This window comes from Periplaneta americana, chromosome 2, assembly GCF_040183065.1.
Source record: "Periplaneta americana isolate PAMFEO1 chromosome 2, P.americana_PAMFEO1_priV1, whole genome shotgun sequence".
NCBI lineage: Eukaryota > Metazoa > Arthropoda > Insecta > Blattodea > Blattidae > Periplaneta > Periplaneta americana.
Window position 1 is genome coordinate 197,682,078 of NC_091118.1, and position 17,945 is coordinate 197,700,022.

The 17,945-nt window shown below is 35.5% G+C and overlaps 1 protein-coding gene and 1 long non-coding RNA gene across 2 annotated transcripts in view; both read right to left on the reverse strand.

Moving 5' to 3' along the window:
• wupA (wings up A) overlaps window positions 1-17,945 on the reverse strand; it is a 187,420-nt gene that overhangs the window by 73,020 nt on the left and 96,455 nt on the right. The gene's annotated exons all lie outside the window — the stretch shown is intronic.
• On the reverse strand, window positions 13,163-17,932 carry LOC138695012 (uncharacterized). The gene is made up of 2 exons (XR_011331036.1): window positions 17,286-17,932; window positions 13,163-13,677 (listed from the first exon to the last, which is right to left on the reverse strand). It is a non-coding gene; the product is annotated as an uncharacterized lncRNA (long non-coding RNA).

Sequence of the window (17,945 nt, forward strand, 5' to 3'; positions counted from 1 at the left end):
GGTCGCCAAGCCAGCGCAGCGCCCTAAATAACTTCAAATCATTGCGACATTGGCACGATCTCTTTTTAACACCTCGCGCAAGCTGTTTTTTTACACACGCAGCTCTAAGAACAGCATCGTTTATAGCAATAAGGAGAGTGCAGTTCATCTCGTACACAAAACAGCGCATTGCAGCTGTTGTTTACTGCACCAATTCCCATCCTTTACGTTTTTCAAATTTAGACACACTGCTTTATCTTCTGTAAGAAACAATTTCATTACAAACCTGGTACGAACACCCAAACTGTATTCTATTATACACTAACTCTGAAAAATTCCAAATATTTCATCCCTTATGAGTTTAATTTTCATAGTAGGAGTCGAATTCCTGATGAATAAAAGGGGATCCGGGGAACTCGGCACAATTTATTTATCACAATTACGATTCGTCACATAATTACAATTCGTAAGTTACGATTCGTCACACAATAATATACGACACCGAAATTCCGTTCAGTGAATCAGTAAAGAATCTAGGTATTTATATGGATAAAAGTTTAAATTGGAACATTCAAATTGCAGAAACCTGCAAAAAAGTATTCTCATTAATCCACTCCTTTAGGCGATTGAAGAATTTTCTACCCTTTTCCATGAAAACAATGTTAGTGCAAACACTCGTGATGCGCCACTTCGATTATTGTGATATTCTGCTTACTGACCTAAGCGTTACTTCGGCGCAGAGACTACAACGTGTTCATAATATGTGCGTCCGTTTCGTCTGCAATAATCGCCGGGCTGATCACGTAACACCATCCCTCGAAATGTTGTCCTGGCTCAGTCTAGAAGATCGTAGGAAAATCCACTGTCTTTCCCTTCTTTTTCACATATTGCATTTCTCCACTCCTGTCTATCTTGCGTCTCGTTTTCAAAATTTATCCACCCATCATAACCTAGACACACGATTACAACACTCCTCAATATTATCCATTCCCTCCCACCGAACATCCTCATATTCATCTTCTTTCACTGTGGCTGTTCCTCGGCTTTGGAATTCCCTACCGAGTAATGTCAGGGACTGTCAGACATCAAACCAATTTAAGGATAGGCTAATGAAATATTTTTCTAACAATTCTTGTTAACAATAATAGCTGTTTCAGGTTTCTCAATGTTTAATGGTTATATATATCACAGATACATATCTAAATTATATTATTATTATTATTATTATTATTATTATTATTATTGTAACTATTTCTTACCAATGTTTATTATTGTCACACTAACATTACTTATCCAACTTTCATTATTTAGTTTCATGTTGTTTTATGGTCTAGATATTGATGTAATAACTATGTAAGCAATTTTATTCAATTAGAATTAGAGTTTGGCTGGGCGGAAGAGAAGGCCTACTGGCCTTAGCTCTGCCAGATTAAATAAATAAATTATTATTAATTATTAATAATTACAATTCGTAACAACTACAGCGGGTTCACCGGAATTCGTCATATAGGCCTACCATAGAATAGCAGCTTATTAATTATCTTACATAATGTATTTTTAACTTTTTTCTTCCCCAATAATGCATTGTGTTGTTTCTGTGGTATTTTAAACTTTTTCCTTTTCACAATAATGTATTGTATTTCTATAGTTTCTACAACTTAACAAAATCCGAAGTATTTTCACTAATTTTCGCACTAGTATTTTCAAAATTATGAATGATGAAATTAGATACACAAACTGAAAGAGGACGCCGTAAACTTAAACTTTAACAAACATGGAACCGTCAAAAGTGAGAAAGTGTGGGATTGTGATATAAGTGGTAAGTATAACTCATTGCTAACAGTAACTCATAGTGGGACCAGAATCATAAAGGGACCTTCTTTCTTACCATACTGTTGACTGGGAAAGAATCGAGGCGAAAGAGTGTATGGTGTCTATGAAGGAAACAGCAAGTACTTCCAGAGAATCAATTTTCTTCATTCTTCAAAATAAATTGCCGTGTGTCAAATGAAAGAAATGTCAAACTATAAAAAAAAAATCAACCATTAAAAGGACATTACGTCTCACCACAAGGGAACATCCGCTTCAGGAACCGAAAACAATCAACTAATTGAACGTCATAGTCGAAAGATATACCAACACCTTAAAAGGTGATAGATGGTTCCTGCATTTTGAACCAGATGGTGAACCAACAGACATCTAAATGAATTCTCAGGAAGTCATTATTGGATAATGGAAGTAATATCCGAGTATAAATCCGTGCCAACTATCCTACTATAGCTTTACACAATACGCGTGAAGATTTGAAATCAGTGGTATTGATAGAAAGAGCAGGAATTCTCGCGACGTCTTAAATTACGAATAATATGAGGAGACAGGAAACATCCTGGACTATCTATGGACAGTGGGCCATAATATAGCAGGGAATCTACAGTATATATATAATTTATTTCCAAGAAATAGTCTGCCCAGGTATCCTGGGTTGCCAAAAACACAGAATAACACACATATAAGAACAATAATGATTACAGTAAAATAGATGAGTCAAATTGAAATGTGAACTAGGAGCTTAAAATTAAGAAATAATAAATTTGTACATATCTTGTAACAATCACACACTAACGGATAGAAAGAGGGAGGGATTATGTTATTCCGTATAAATGATTTTTCAGAATTGCCACAGACAGTTTAATGCTAGAAGTAATTATTTTTGGAATAATGTCATGGATTCCAAATGTTTTGATAGTGTTTACAGTTGATCGTGGGATGGTGCCCCTCGCTCCGATCATTAAACCATGTACTTCCCAGGTGCCTTCCATCTGATATTTTTCTCGAAAATACGGAATAGTAGGCTCATAAATTTGTTGTTTCTCTTTGTTGACCTCAGATGGCTGGGTCTGGCTCATCTCAAATCTAACAGTTGGGTCCAGTATAAAGCCTTTACTATTAGTCTTGTCTAGAGCCACGATGTCCGCTCTTCTAATTCCGCCGCCTTCAGACGCAACGCAGTGCACCTCTTCATGGACCTCGAAGGATCTTTTTCTAAGGGCTTGTGCTATTAGTTTTCGGATGTTATGATGGCGTGAATTTCTCAGGAGTTCTCCATGCTGACAGGCTCCTAGGACGTGTGCTAAGGTTTCAATCTCGTTGCAGTATCTGCAACGGAAACCGTCCAAGGATCTCCCATGAAGACTTCTCACTGGTGCTACGTTAGCATTCATCTTAATTGCGTCCCGCCATTCAGAGGAAGACAGATCCTCCTTAGAAAAAATCCATTTATTTCCGGGAGTATATTCTTCAAATAAAATAACACGTTTTCCTTTATGTGGAAGCGCACACCATTTGTCGTACTCTTATTTCCTAAGATTTTGTCGTAGTTTTTGGACATTGATGTTACTTATATCCAGATCTTCAGGTGGAAGACTACATTATTGTTAATTCAATAGGAATTCAATTTCACCAATTCAAATTGTGACCAATGAATCACCTGTGACAATTTCAAATTGTTATAAAAAAATCACCTCTTACCAATTGAAATTGTTACCAATATATCATGTGACAAATACACACCTGTGGCGAATATGAATGTTACGAATTAAATGTGATCAATTTTAACGGTGACGAAAAAATTGTGGCGAATTCCCAAAAACCAATAATAATATTGTTTCTCCACTTCTCCATGTTTCACTAGAACAGGAAACGCTGCCCGCGTCTTTGTTGCGCCATTTTAAAAATATGGGAAGGAAGTTGTCAATACACTGCGTTGGTTCATGATTTCCAAAATATCGGAAACGGACCATGAAAATATTTCGGTGACTAGGCTGCTGCAGTTTTTGGCGATAATGATGATTACTAGAATATTTATTGAGTGGTCTTTGACTTATCTTATTCTTTATGTTTATGAACAATACATATTCAAATCATACTTACTTATTTACAAATGGCTTTTAGAGAACCCGGAGGTTCATTGCCGCCCTCACATAAGCCCGCCATCGGTCCCTATCCTGAGCAAGATTAATCCAGTCCCTACCATCATATCCCACCTCCCACAAATCTATTTTAATATTATCCTCCCATTTATGTCTCGGCCTTCCCAAATATCTTTTTCCCTCAGGTCTCACGACTAACACTATGCATTTCTGGATTCACCCATACGTGCTACATGCCTTGCCCATATCAAACGTCTGGATTTAACCAAATCATACTTATTTTAAAATTTAATATATAGTATGAGACAAATGCATTCGCCTATTCAGGCATCTTAAGATTCATACGTCAAAAAACAACTTATATTGAACACATCAATAACATGATGTAACGTGTGTAAATGCTAAACATTTTAGTTGACAATAGAAAATCTGACATCTAAATTAGGCTATAATATATATGTTTTATCAGCACTTAACGGCGACTCTCGCTCCACGGCTTTCCTCCGCCAAAGAATTGGTATTGCCATTCAACGAGGGAACGCTGTAAGTGTTATGGGGACTTTTCCACAATCTAAATCGTTGGAAGAAATATTTTATTTCGTGTAGAGCTGTAGAGAGTATTTCGCATCCTTTAGTTTTGTTGCTAATTTCTCGTAATATAGTATATTAAAAACATATTCTGGTATCACATCCTTGAGAAATCTATGAGGAATGCATAAACGACCATCAATGATCAGCTGAATCATTACTGTGCCCCATTCTCACGCGTCCCGAAGTTAGTTCTTTACAGTTGTTTGTAACATTACAGCGACACTACAGGTTGTCAGTGTCTTGTGTTTATTATTAGGCGCACTGTGGTGAAAATTGTTTATGATATAGTGCTTCAAATCACTTTGAAATAGTGATCGATAAGATAATATAAGGTCAGAAAACAGACAACTAGCACTGTAACTTTTCAATATTCTAATGTATATGTGCTTATATTTATTGTCATCAAAATCATGTACACATCCTGCCTAAGGTTTTTCCGTGGTTTTCCTAAGGCGCTAAGACAAATGTCGGGATGAGCCCTAAAAGAAATGGGCCACGGACCTGCACTCATATTCCCATGAATCTCCCTAATTAACAATTACATCTCTCCCCCCTCTTCGCAATTGAGCCATCATATAGCCAAATGGCTGGTCTCGAAATTGAGACAAATCAACAAGGCTCATGACCTCCTACATAATAGCCAAATTGGCTAGTCTCTTATATGAGACAACTCATCCTGCCTAAGGTATTCCGTGGTTTTCCTCAGGCGTAAGACAAATGTCGGGATGAGCCCTATAAGAAATGGGCCACGGACCTATATGCCCTTCCCCATATATATTCCACCTTTATTATAAATTATGTATGCCCTAGTTCAGATAATATTAATAGTCTATTAAACATACGAGGTCACTCAATAAGTCGCAAATTGAAAGGACAGGGACCTCTCAAATTGCAGCTTAGATTTCACGGCGCTTCTTCCGACGGCCTTCACCTGCTTTGTCATCGAACAACAGATGACGGCGTCTTGCCATCCTAACGGCAAACACCAGCCAACTCCTCCTCGCCCCGTTCCGTGATCAATTGATCAATCTCAGCCCCCCTCGCGTATGTGGTACCTAAGAGGTTACGTCCAATTTCGGCTTCCCCTTCAAAATTTTCTAGAGCTCCTTCAGGGGAGCAGCGTAACCCGGAGTGAGACTAGTGGCCAACAGGCTTGGAGCTCACATATTTAGTTTTGTACAGCCCCCAACCCCTTGCAAGGACGCGTTTTGCGTACCTTTTAAATTTTCCTCCCAATTCTCCTTCGATTTTTCGATTTTTTTCGATCATGTACAATTTGTGTACCATTCGTTATTATATCAGTTATCTGTGTACTTAATTACATATCATCTTAATTATTTCCTATTAAACTATATGTTAAAATGTATTAGCCAATATTGGAAATTACCATCAAAAAGTGATCGCTCGTTAACTGATCGTATTGTTGTTTGACAAATATGTAAAATGAGAAATTAAAAAATTAGAAAAAAATGAGATTTAAAGTAGGCTTACCCTCATAAGCCACACTGAGTGTTACGTAAGTGGGTTACATGTAAATTATAATTTAGAATTGGTTAAAAATGTGGATTACATCGTATTGTTATGGCGTAGTTCATGTTTTCCAATATCTTATGTTAGACTACTAATTAACAATTTAACATTAAGAAATGATGATGACGATGGTGAAAAGTTGATTTTCACTTAATTCAGAATCATTTTTTCAGTAACAAAGTTCGCATTGTTTTGACGTATGACTTCTATTCGACCTAAAGTAGTAGAAAAAATTAAAGGACTGTGAAACGGAAATTCGACTTCAGTTGCCATGGAAATGCTTACGTCATACCCGATAAAGTTAACAACGTAATCGAGTTCATTCCTATACACAAGGAGAATCGGTATATGCAATTTTTTTAACAACGCATACTTGCAATTAAAACTGAATGAAGGGATTAGAGACAAAGCTCAGACAAGTCAAATCTTGTAGACTCTACTTAGAAAGGAGTATTTTTATGAAACAAATTTTTTGCGACTGTTGTTGTGCAAGTTGTGACGTCTTCGAGAATATTTTTAAATGGCATTGTACAGTTTTTTTTAATATCATCTGAGAGAGTATATTCTTTTTTTAAAATATTTCATTTGTTTTTTAAAGAACCACTATAGTAATAATTTTATTATTGATATATTTTGCTAGTCCCTGTGTTATAAAAGCAGTTTTATTGATGAAATCATCATAAAACAAGATATTCTTAACAGAAAATGAGAGAATTGAGATGATGATGATGATGATGATGAGATTTTGTAAGAGGAAATGTACATAAGAGGTATGCACACTTTTTAACGAAACTCTGTCCAAACCGGCCACCTATTTCTCGATTAACTGTGAGTAGAACAGAAGCGAAATTCAAACGACATGGACATGTCAGAACTCGACGACATCATAACTCGCACAACAATAGTCGAACAATTATTTTGTCTCCATAGAAATATTTACTTCCAAGTAAAAGTTTTGAAATGTGTATTATATGTCTTTCACGTGTTAAATATTACTGTACCTGGTTAACATATTTCGGCCTGTTATAGATCTTCTTGAGGACCCTGAAGGTTCTGAAGAAGGTCTATAACAGACCGAAACATAATATTAACCAGGTACAGTAATATTTAACACGTGAAAGACATATAATACATATTCCGAAGTGATATAGTGTTAAAAGTTGTGTAATCGAGATGTATAAAAGTTTTGACTTGTCTGAGCTTTTTGTCCAAAATCCTTTTATTCAATTTTAATTGCAATTATGCGTTATTTTTTTAAATTCTGTATACATGTACTATATAACTTACTTAGAAAAGTTTATTATAATCCATGGAGGTTGATTCCAATACTCTTAAAATAATGGTATTCAGTGTTGTCCTTTGACATGAACGCACAACAGATGCATACAAAATACATGCCTAATTATACAAAGTTAATACAATCTTGGCATTACTAAGAGGATAAATAAAAATAACATTCTCGTGGGATAGTTTCGTGTGTTTATTACTCTATACCAGTTAATTGTAACTTTTCTGAGGCTCAAAACAGTTGATTTCTCCTCTTAGTAGTAGACCCTATAATCCATTTTATTAACCTATCCTACTCAAATCCCATTCTTACCTTCCTGTGATGCAACAAACCAGGCTTTGGGGAGCGAGTCACAGCGGAATAAATGTTCCATCAAAAATGGATGAAATTCCATTTCAGTATGCTGACCTGCCATGGCATGCATAAGCGTCCCCTAAGTGGTGAAGAGGGGATATGGTCGGTGGAGTTGTCTTATAATCCTTCCGGCTAGTCAGGCCTGCACAAACAGCGCTCAACGAGCGCGCGTGCTCCTTCGGAGCGGGAGAGCGGTGTTTACCGCTCGCCGAATCGGAGAGGAAGATACGTCAGAATGACATAGACTTGCTATAGATAGAGGAGAGGGAAACGACCACTCAGCTATCTAGTGGAGTGCAGTGTGTAGGCCTATTCTCAGTAACTGTTTCACGTTGCTTACCTACTGCTACAGTACAGTATGGAGGAATCTAAAAGACGGAACATAACATTTAACATTTAACGATTTACAGCTCGAACTTATTCATCTTCAATGTGACCTAAGGGCTAAAGATGGTTTGAATAATACTACTAGCATGGTTGAGTTTTACAAGACTAAACATTAGCAATAATATCCACGACTACATAGGCTGGCTGTGAAAATGATTGCTATGTTGGCTCAACATTTATATTTGTGAGCAACTGTTTCCTATAATCAACTTTAATAAAGGCAGACAACGAACATCTGTAACTGATGTTTTATTATGATCAGTAGGCTACTGTTCCTTTCAGCTGCTAACAGCATAAAACCTCGTTTTGATGTACTGATAAAAATATAACAAAATGATATTGTACATTTAAGTAGCTATAGAATTGCTATTACTTCTCTAAATAAATATTTCTTTATTAATTAATAATAGTCCAAGATAGTTTTGCAAACACTGAACGGGAATTCATTTCATAAGCACTCTTACTAGTACTTCCTTTTGTGTATATTTTGTACGAGATCACCCCTTCTTCCAGTCCACCCTTATACAGAGCGCAGCTAATATCTGCATTCCGCTCATGAGCTGTGAGCCGGCTCGGAGAGCGCAAACCTTGTGCAGGCCTGGGCTAGACCATAATTATGAACCCGCTAACTAACGGCAGTTGTGGTCCTCCAAACAGTTTCGGAGTTGCGTGTAGGTGACAAACCGCCATAAAATAAAAATATAGAGCCTATATTAAAACGGATATAGCCTACTTTCTGCTACCTACCTACTCTCCTATACTGATGAGCAAGAGAGTTAAAGTTTTATTATCAAGAGCTCTAATTTTTTTAATTTGTGAATGGGCGTTTTCGAGAATTAGTCTTGTGCCCAATGCTCAGGCAGTAGCGTGTACGCCTCCTGAATTGGAGTTGCTTTCGGGCGTGGGTTCGATTCCCGCTTTTGCTGATTACCTGGTCGGATTTTCCCCAACCGTAAGACGAATGGCAGGTAATCTATGACGAATCTTCGGACTCATCTCGCCAAATACCATCTCGCTATCACCAAATCCATTGACACCAAATGATCCAGTATTTGACACACCGTCGTTAAATAATCAAGTACAAAAATATGTGTATACTATTAATGACTAATAGCTAATGGATTTAAATTATGCGTACATAATTGATTTTAAAAGCACAGTCATAAAATCGATAATAAGCGAAAGTTTAGTGTATTTTGTTGTCATTGTGTCGTTACTTAACGTATTTTTTTATTAAATTATAGTTTATTTAACGACGCTCGCAATTGCCGAGGTTATATCAGCGTCGCCGGAGTGCCGGAAGTTTGTTCCGTAGGAGTTATTTTACATATCAGTAAATCTACTGACATGAGCCTGTCGCATTTAAGTAATCTATGGCGATCTAGTCCGGAATCGAATCCGCAACCTCGAGCACAGAAGGCCAGCGCCATACCGACTACGCTACCCAGGCCGACTACTCAAAGCTTGAATAATTTCGAGGGAAAAATTGTTCCGGGGCCGGGCATCGAACCCGGGACCTTTGGTTTAACGTACCAACGCTCTACCAACTGAGCTACCCGGGAACTCTACCCGATACCGATCCAATTTTTCCCTCTATATCCCCATACCTCAAAGTGGGCTGACAACCGTCAAGCAACCAACTTCGAGTGCACACTAACTCCGTGTGACTTAAATTGTGGCTTTCTGTTAACGAACAGTGACGTGTATTATGCAAATCAAGATTTCAGGTATAACTCCCTGTAAAGTTGATTTGAATAATTTCGAGGGAAAAATTGTTCCGGAATCAAGATTTCAGGTGTAACTCCCTGTAAAGTTGATTTGAATAATTTCGAGGGAAAAATTGTTCCGGAATTGTTCGGAACAATTTTTCCCTCGAAATTATTCAAGTCAACTTTACAGGGAGTTATACCTGAAATCTTGATTTGGTTTGGTTTATTATATATAATAGATCACAGACACATTACATACAACAATTTTACACAAAGATATATTATTATTTAAATACAATTTCTACGTTTTACCTATTAACATGTTTGTTTTGTCTTGCACTAGCGAAATCTTGATTTACTTAAAGCTTGTTATTATTATCATCATCATTATTATTATTATTATTATTATTATTATTATTATCATCCTTTAATTGAGAGAATGGTTATGAAATGGCTGATTACGGAGAGAGAGAATGGGACGTCAAAGTAGACACTTACAGTATTTTAAGAAAGTAACAATTTATGGTTATAAAAAGCCACCTTTATAAAATCAGAGTTTTCAACCTCGAGTCCTGACACCCTGTTTTGTCAGTTAACTGCTGTATTGAAAGTTCTGTGTTGTTTCAGGTGTTGGCTCGAGATTCTGTTGACCTCATGTCACAAGAATTCCAACGCACGTCCGCCTAACTTCAAGCCAGAAAGAACCTCCTGCCCTACCACAAGAAAGAGATATATATTTGAGGTAAACATCCTAGTTGGAAGTAAGAAAATCTTAACATGTGCAGAAAATGAGAAGAGAAATATTGAAATTTTATACTTATATATAGACCTACATACATAGCAAACATAAAGTTTATGTCTTATTGGAAAGGTACATTTTTATGCTGCAAGTAGATACATACATACCTTATGACATCACTTCTATAACTCGTCTTTTTGCACAGTCAATTAGGAGCAGGTTACGAATAACACCATCGCTTTTCTTCTAGTGATTGTAACACAATTTTAAGAACACTACATCTATTGGTCTTCAACGATTAGGAATGTCTGAAACTGTAGGATAATAGAGGTTACTTACTTACTGGGTTTTAAGGAACCCGGAGGTTCATTGCCGCCCTCACATAAGCCCGCCATTGATCCCTATCCTGAGCAAGATTCATCCATTCTCTATCATCATATCCCACCTCCCTCAAATCCATTTTAATATTATCTTCCCAACTACGTCTCTGCTTCCCCAAAGGTCTTTTTCCCCTCCCGCCTCCCAACTAACACTCTATATGCATTTCTGGATTCGCCCATACGTGCTACATGTCCTGCCCATCTCAAACGTCTGGATTTTATGTTTCTAATTATGTCAGGTGAAGAATACAATGCATGCAGCTCTGCGTTGTGTAACTTTTTCCATTCTCCTGTAACTTCAGCCCTCTTAGCCCCAAATATTTTCCTAAGAACCTTTTTCTCAAACACCCTTAATCTCTTTTCCTCTCTCAAAGTGACAGTCCAAGTTTCACAACCATACAGAACAACCGGTAATATAGCCTAACTGTTTTATAAATTCTAACTTTCAGATTTTTTGACAAAAGACTAGATGACAAAAGCTTCTCAACCGAATAATAACACGCATTTCCATAATAGAGGTTAATGGATAGAAAAACATAATGAAGATTTTAACATAATACAAGGTGGGCCAAAAGTCGCTTTCCCCAATATCTGTATAAACTATGTATACAAATATGAAATGTAAGAACGAATACTGGAGAAAGCGACTTTTGACCCACTTTGTAAATACAAGAATTTTTAATAATTCAAGGGAATTAGGATGGGGACTGGGAGAGGAGCGTCGTACGTATGAACGAATCATTTACTTCTAACCAACCATGCTTAAGAATTACCAAGACATTTGTGTTACGGCATCAGGTGAAATTAATTAATGTAATTTCATGTTATAAATAAGGAGCGGATTCCTATGTAATTAAATACATTTTTTGCGTATGATAAAACACAATTAACAAAGTTAAAAATTCCGAATGTCAAGTTTCAAGTTTAAAACCCGAATTTTATTTCACATAAAAACACATATTTTTACAAACAATTATGTAAATACGTATTTTCAGGAAATCTATTATATACACATAAATCTTGGAGTTTTTTACTTAAATAATTTTTTTACAAGGACTTTTAAATATTTAGAACTAAATCAATTATATCACTCAGAAGTACGTTATCTTTTTAAGAATTCTTAGTTATTTTTAAGAATTCTTGGTTGCTTCGTGTTTCTAAACGCTGTGTGGTGTATCCGTGATCCATTTTTGTGATAGTATCTCCTCAAGTTCTAAGAACTGGTAAGCAGCATATCAGTGTTATTATTGGAGAATAAATTAACATGGACAAGGAGGAGAGATCTTGCAACACATAATTAGGAATATTTATTGTCGCTGAAGATGATTTCATTCCGCGCTTTGTTTCTGAAACAACGGATAAGAGCTGGGGTATAAACATTATTTAATTTAAACAAATCTCTCGCCTCTCGCTCATGCCTATGAAGTGAGGCAATATATCTTGTTGTGATTCCCCGTTATCGGGACATAAGTATAAGCTGCGTAGTGTAGACGTAGTGGCGTCGCTTTAGGAAGCTTTTCTCCGAAATTGTCAGTCAGTAGCTAGAAACATTATTTACGTTAAGACATGTGTATATTAGCCTCTTAAGATGTCTAAAATCAAATCGAGTTTAAGATCGCTTCTTCAGCAATATGTAGATGAATTTAAAAACATTTTTACTACCGACGGAAAAATATGGTAAATCAGTAAGTGCAGATCAGAGCTCTCAGGTAACCCAACATTTATCAGGAAACAAGCACATTGCCGCTGCTTCACATGTGCATTCACGGCAAAACAGTGGATATAAATAAATGTGTAAAGTTGCTCAAGTATTGGAGGGTGTGCCTGTAGGTGAAATTGACGGTGTAGGTGTTTGTGACATTCCTCTCTTTAAATATGCACGTCTGACGTCCTGTGATGTGGAAAGATCGTTTTCACAGTATGTCGTTGTTCAGAGATAATCGGCATGAATTTTGAGATGACCTTTGTTGTTCACTGCAATTCTCGGACAACTACTAGCAACTGATACCCAAGTGTGATTGGCGAGTACCCAGTAACATTTTTTTTTCAAGGTAAGTAAGGTATTTTTGTCATATTAAAAAATATATATATTTTTATTTTTAGCAAATATTTTCGTACTTTTTAGCACATAAAAAATAAATATATTACAATTTTTAGCTCATAAAAATCCGCTCCCTAGTTATAAATAAGGAAAAACATTCCCTTTTTGCTTGTAGGATTCACTACACTGAACATTCAGGGATCTCCTGGTTGGTGACTTAATAAACGAGAAAAAATATTGTGAGTAAATTTAATTTATGACCTTCTTATACAATACAAGATATATCATATATTTATTTCCTTGTATTCAAAATAGAAACCGGCCAGCAAAGTAGAATGGAGACAAAGACATTCTTTATGAAAAGTTGATATATAACTGGTGAACCACGCATTCGCTACAATGTGTTCGCCTTTATGTCAATAAATCTAAGAAACAAACATAAAAATATTCCAACCACAAATTTAATAGAGACATGAAAAAGGAACATAGTTACAGTGAAAGACAGTCCATCTTACTTCTGCGATATTGCCTGTCACACGTGTTCGATGTAGACTTCCTCAGTGTCGTGATAATTCTTCGGTTAGTACTTCCATTTAGGACGGCGTGCAGAATCACAATTCTGCACACGTTAATAATATTCTGATGATTTGAGTTTAAGCAACAGAAACGAAGAGATAATCATGATGTTTAAATCTATGCCTCCACTTCTTTCTCCGACTTCTCGCCCTTCTTCGACCAGTCTGGCTTTTTCTGTAATTAAGAAAATATACATTAGTAATGGAATGATATTCGATTCTTAAGGTAGTGAGGAAGTAATGATATTCTATCAAACGTAGCTATATTTCAGTTTATGGTAAAACATTGAGAAAATTGTAAAGATATTGTTTTTATGAACAGCATTAAATGTTTTAAAAATGTTTAAAAATTGTACAAGAGAGAATTATATTAATTTTGAATATAGCATATACTTTACGAAATTTGGAATAAATACATATAGGCTATTCCATATGAAATCGATCAGTAAAAAACCTCGCATTTTTTATACTCTAATTTTTTCCCTATTTATACAAGGTGCTGAGGGAAGTGCATTTTCAAAAATATACTATCGAAAGTCAAACGGTTTTCGTATTATTGAGCGACAAATTTAGCGCTCAGAACTCTGGAAACATTTACTGCAGAACACTGAACGAGAGCTTATTTTGAAGCTGACATTTCGTAGGTTATGTTAAGAAGTAATCATTTTTATTATACACAGAGAGACAGATAATCTGACTTTACTTGCTTTTAGCTTTTTGGCCATTTGTAAAAATGTAAAAAAATATTGAGAAAAAACCTTGCATTATTAAGAGGGATTCGGCATTGTTTGCTTAGTGGCTCGGCAATAAGTTTCGAGGGTATTAAATAGATTATTTTCACACGCCTAGACTTGAACGGCGCAGTACCGCAAGCACTGGCCGACAGCTGAAGATAAGCGAGCGTTGGGCGTCATTTTACTCCTGTGTTTATGAAAACCTGTGATAAAGCTAGCACAGCCATGACTGCTAGACGACATATCACGTGTTTATGTCTACTGGCCTTGCTTCCCTCGGCTATCTCCCGCCTCACAGTCAGCTGGTTAGCTCACGCGCGTACTATTTATTTTCTTTATTTGATATTTTCAATACTTTCTTATCAACGTCCCACCAGTAAAAATATGTGTTTATTTGTACTTTTAATGCGGAATCTAACCATATATTTAAAAAATATTTTTTCGAGGTCAAAGGCGTCTTAATGAAGAAAAATCTCAATTTCTCCATTTCCATAAAAAGTAAGAAAAACTGTTTACATGTCAATATAAACTTTAACCTCTCAGCATCAAAATAAACCATGATTTTGATTATTGGGTGAAAGGGTTTCGGAGCCACAACAGTTTAAAGTTGCTAATTTTATGAAAATACGATAAATTTAAATATTATTAATTTAAACACTATTAAGTTCTGATGCCTCAAACTTTGCACAAAGCATTATATCACAGTTGTCTACGGACAGAAAAAGTTTCATTGTATTTAAAAATTGCAAGGTCAATTTTCTCTATATTTCGGTCGATTTGAGATGGAATAGCCCATATGCCTATAAACATGTTGGTTTCCTAAGTTGTTCGGAAATACCATAAAAGTTTGGATTAGTTATAATTTTGTGGTTTGTTGCTTTATCTTACCAGAAAATAGAAAAGTAATTTTAAGGAAATCAATGCATTTACACATATGTTAGATATTGCAAATATTAAACACAATTTACAGTATAATTAATTTAAAATTAAGAACAGTGGAAGTAATATTTGTGAGCGTACATACCAAACTGAATAACACATGTCATTAATTAAATAATTACGAAATCTTTTGTGTAGTGTGTTGAATTTAATGGAAATGTTTATCTGCAATTTCTAAACTATTAGGATAAGCAAGAATTCGGGGTTGCGTCCTACAACTACTGAAGCTAAGGTACGTTGTCACGTAACGTTAATGTTACGAGCACTAAAGGGTTAATTTTGATTTGTGACTTGGAATAAACAATAATTATTATATTCTTTGTTCTTTAAAATATAAGTACGATATGTTTGCAAATTATATCATGTTTTAATAATATTTTACTTCAATTTTAATAGATGTTAAGGTAATTTTATTTGATGTGAAAAATAAAACTATCACTTTAGTGTATGAAGACAAAATTAAAAGTAAGTAATTTTTAAATTATTTCCAAGACACAAAATCCTAACAAACTATGTACTGAGACTGTATTATTGCCTAAATATTTGAAGCTATAGGACAACACACAAACATGTGGGAAATATTATAATTTAAAATCAATTATACAGACTATCTAAACACAAATAATTAAGTTCGGGTAGTTATTTTAAAAGGCCTTACGGATTGGTTTTAGAAATAAATTACAGCTAGTCCGAAAACATATTTCTTCTCATAACATTTATTATCTCTTTAACTTTCAGTTCCTGCTGAATTTAAGAAGTTACGGTAGAACCATACTTACTTACTGGCTTTTAAGGAACCCGGAGGTTCATTGCCGCTCTCACATAAGCCCGCCATTGGTCCCTATCCTGAGCAAGATTAATCCAGTCTCTATCATCATATCCTAACTCCCTCAAATCCATTTTAATATTATCTTCCCATCTACGTCTTGGCCTCCCCAAAGGTCTTTTTCCCTCCGGCCTCCCAACTAACACTCTATATGCATTTATGGATTCGCCCATACGTGCTACATGTCCTGCCCATCTCAAACGTCTGGATTTTATGTTCCTAATTATGTCAGGTGAAGTATACAATGCGTGCAGCTCTGCATTGTGTAACTTTCTCCATTCTCCTGTAACTTCATCCCTCTTAGCTCCAAATATTTTCCTAAGAACCTTATTCTCAAACACCCTTAATCTCTGTCCCTCTCTCAAAGTGAGAGTCCAAGTTTCACAACCATACAGAACAAGCGGTAATATAACTGTTTTATAAATTCTAACTTTCAGATTTTTTGACAGAAGACTAGATGACAAAAGCTTCTCAACCGAATACTAACAGGCATTTTCCATATTTATTCTGCGTTTAATTTCCTCCCGAGTGTCTATAAAGATTAGTTACGTTCCATGTACCAAATCTTATAACCTTATTCCATTGCTGTGGTCGTGCCGGAGAATCAGTCCCATTCCGAGGCTTAATGTTAGGTTTCGTAACAAGCTGTTTTTTACGGTGATGGGTTGTTAGCCCTTCACCCAACCCCCAAGCTGGAGGACCACCCCTTGTCGGCTGTCCACAACTGCTTATTCAATATATTCGCAGCTACCCTCCATATCTGGAGGCCGTCTCCTCTTACCGCGACCTGAGGACGCGCCATGCCGTGGTGATAGGGACCCACAATACTTGGAGGTAGAACCATACCTCGAATAAATAATAATATTAAATCTGAAGAAAATAAACACATCCGTAAGGCCATAATTTTAAAGCATACCAGGATTGGAACACACATCTTCCAAAATAGTCAATAAAAATCATTATTTTTTAATTTATATTCCGACAAATTTCTCTAATTCTTAATCACTTTTCTCACTTTATAAAAATTGTTTTAATTATGTTATAAATATAATGGCAATCCTAAAAAAATCACATTTAATTGATTTCACAATATAAGAATACTACTTTAAGACAAGAAATAACACACAATTTTAAAACACACTTATTTTATTGGAAGAAATGAATGAAATTTCTGTTACGTTTACTTTAACAAATTGACTATTTCAGAACATTCAGTTTGATGTTGTTGAATGGGTGTCAATTTTGTTACGGGCTGTAGGGGTTGCTAGGGTTCGACAATCTCACCTCTAAAAGCGTCTCCATCCTCGTCCTTTTTAAGGGATTTGGGGATGTGTGACTTGCAATATGTGGTCATTTAAATCTATGCATTTGGATGCAAGCTAAATATGGACCTTCTAAAAACACTACTGTAATCAAACTTTAAATTTTGTAAATATGAATTTTTTCACTTTAGTAAGAGTAGCTAAAAGCAAAACGAGTTTAAAATCATTCTGCCTCGTTTGGAACTACAGCAAACTTTGCAGCAAAACTTAACAATTAACTGGACGGAACACAACTAATATAAGCTGATATCTATATGCACAAAATTCACGTCACAAGACATCACAAAATACGACAAAAACAAGTTGTACAAGGACAAAAACGTGTGACCAGAAATTGTAAACCCAAGACAAAAATAAAAAATGTGTATAACTGTGTAAAAATATGAATTGGGTATACTTGTAAGAGAGAGTACCGAATGATTACGTTTGGGAATTATGGAACAATAACAAAACTCTTTATGTAGCTATAAAATAAGTAAAAATTGTAAGCTTATTCGTAGATCATGTCGAAATATTAATATATTGAGACGTATTAATTTACAAAATCCAAAGTAATACATATTATCAATCAAAAAATATACATTTCAGAGAAATGGTATTTAAAAATTTTGTTACAGAAGTG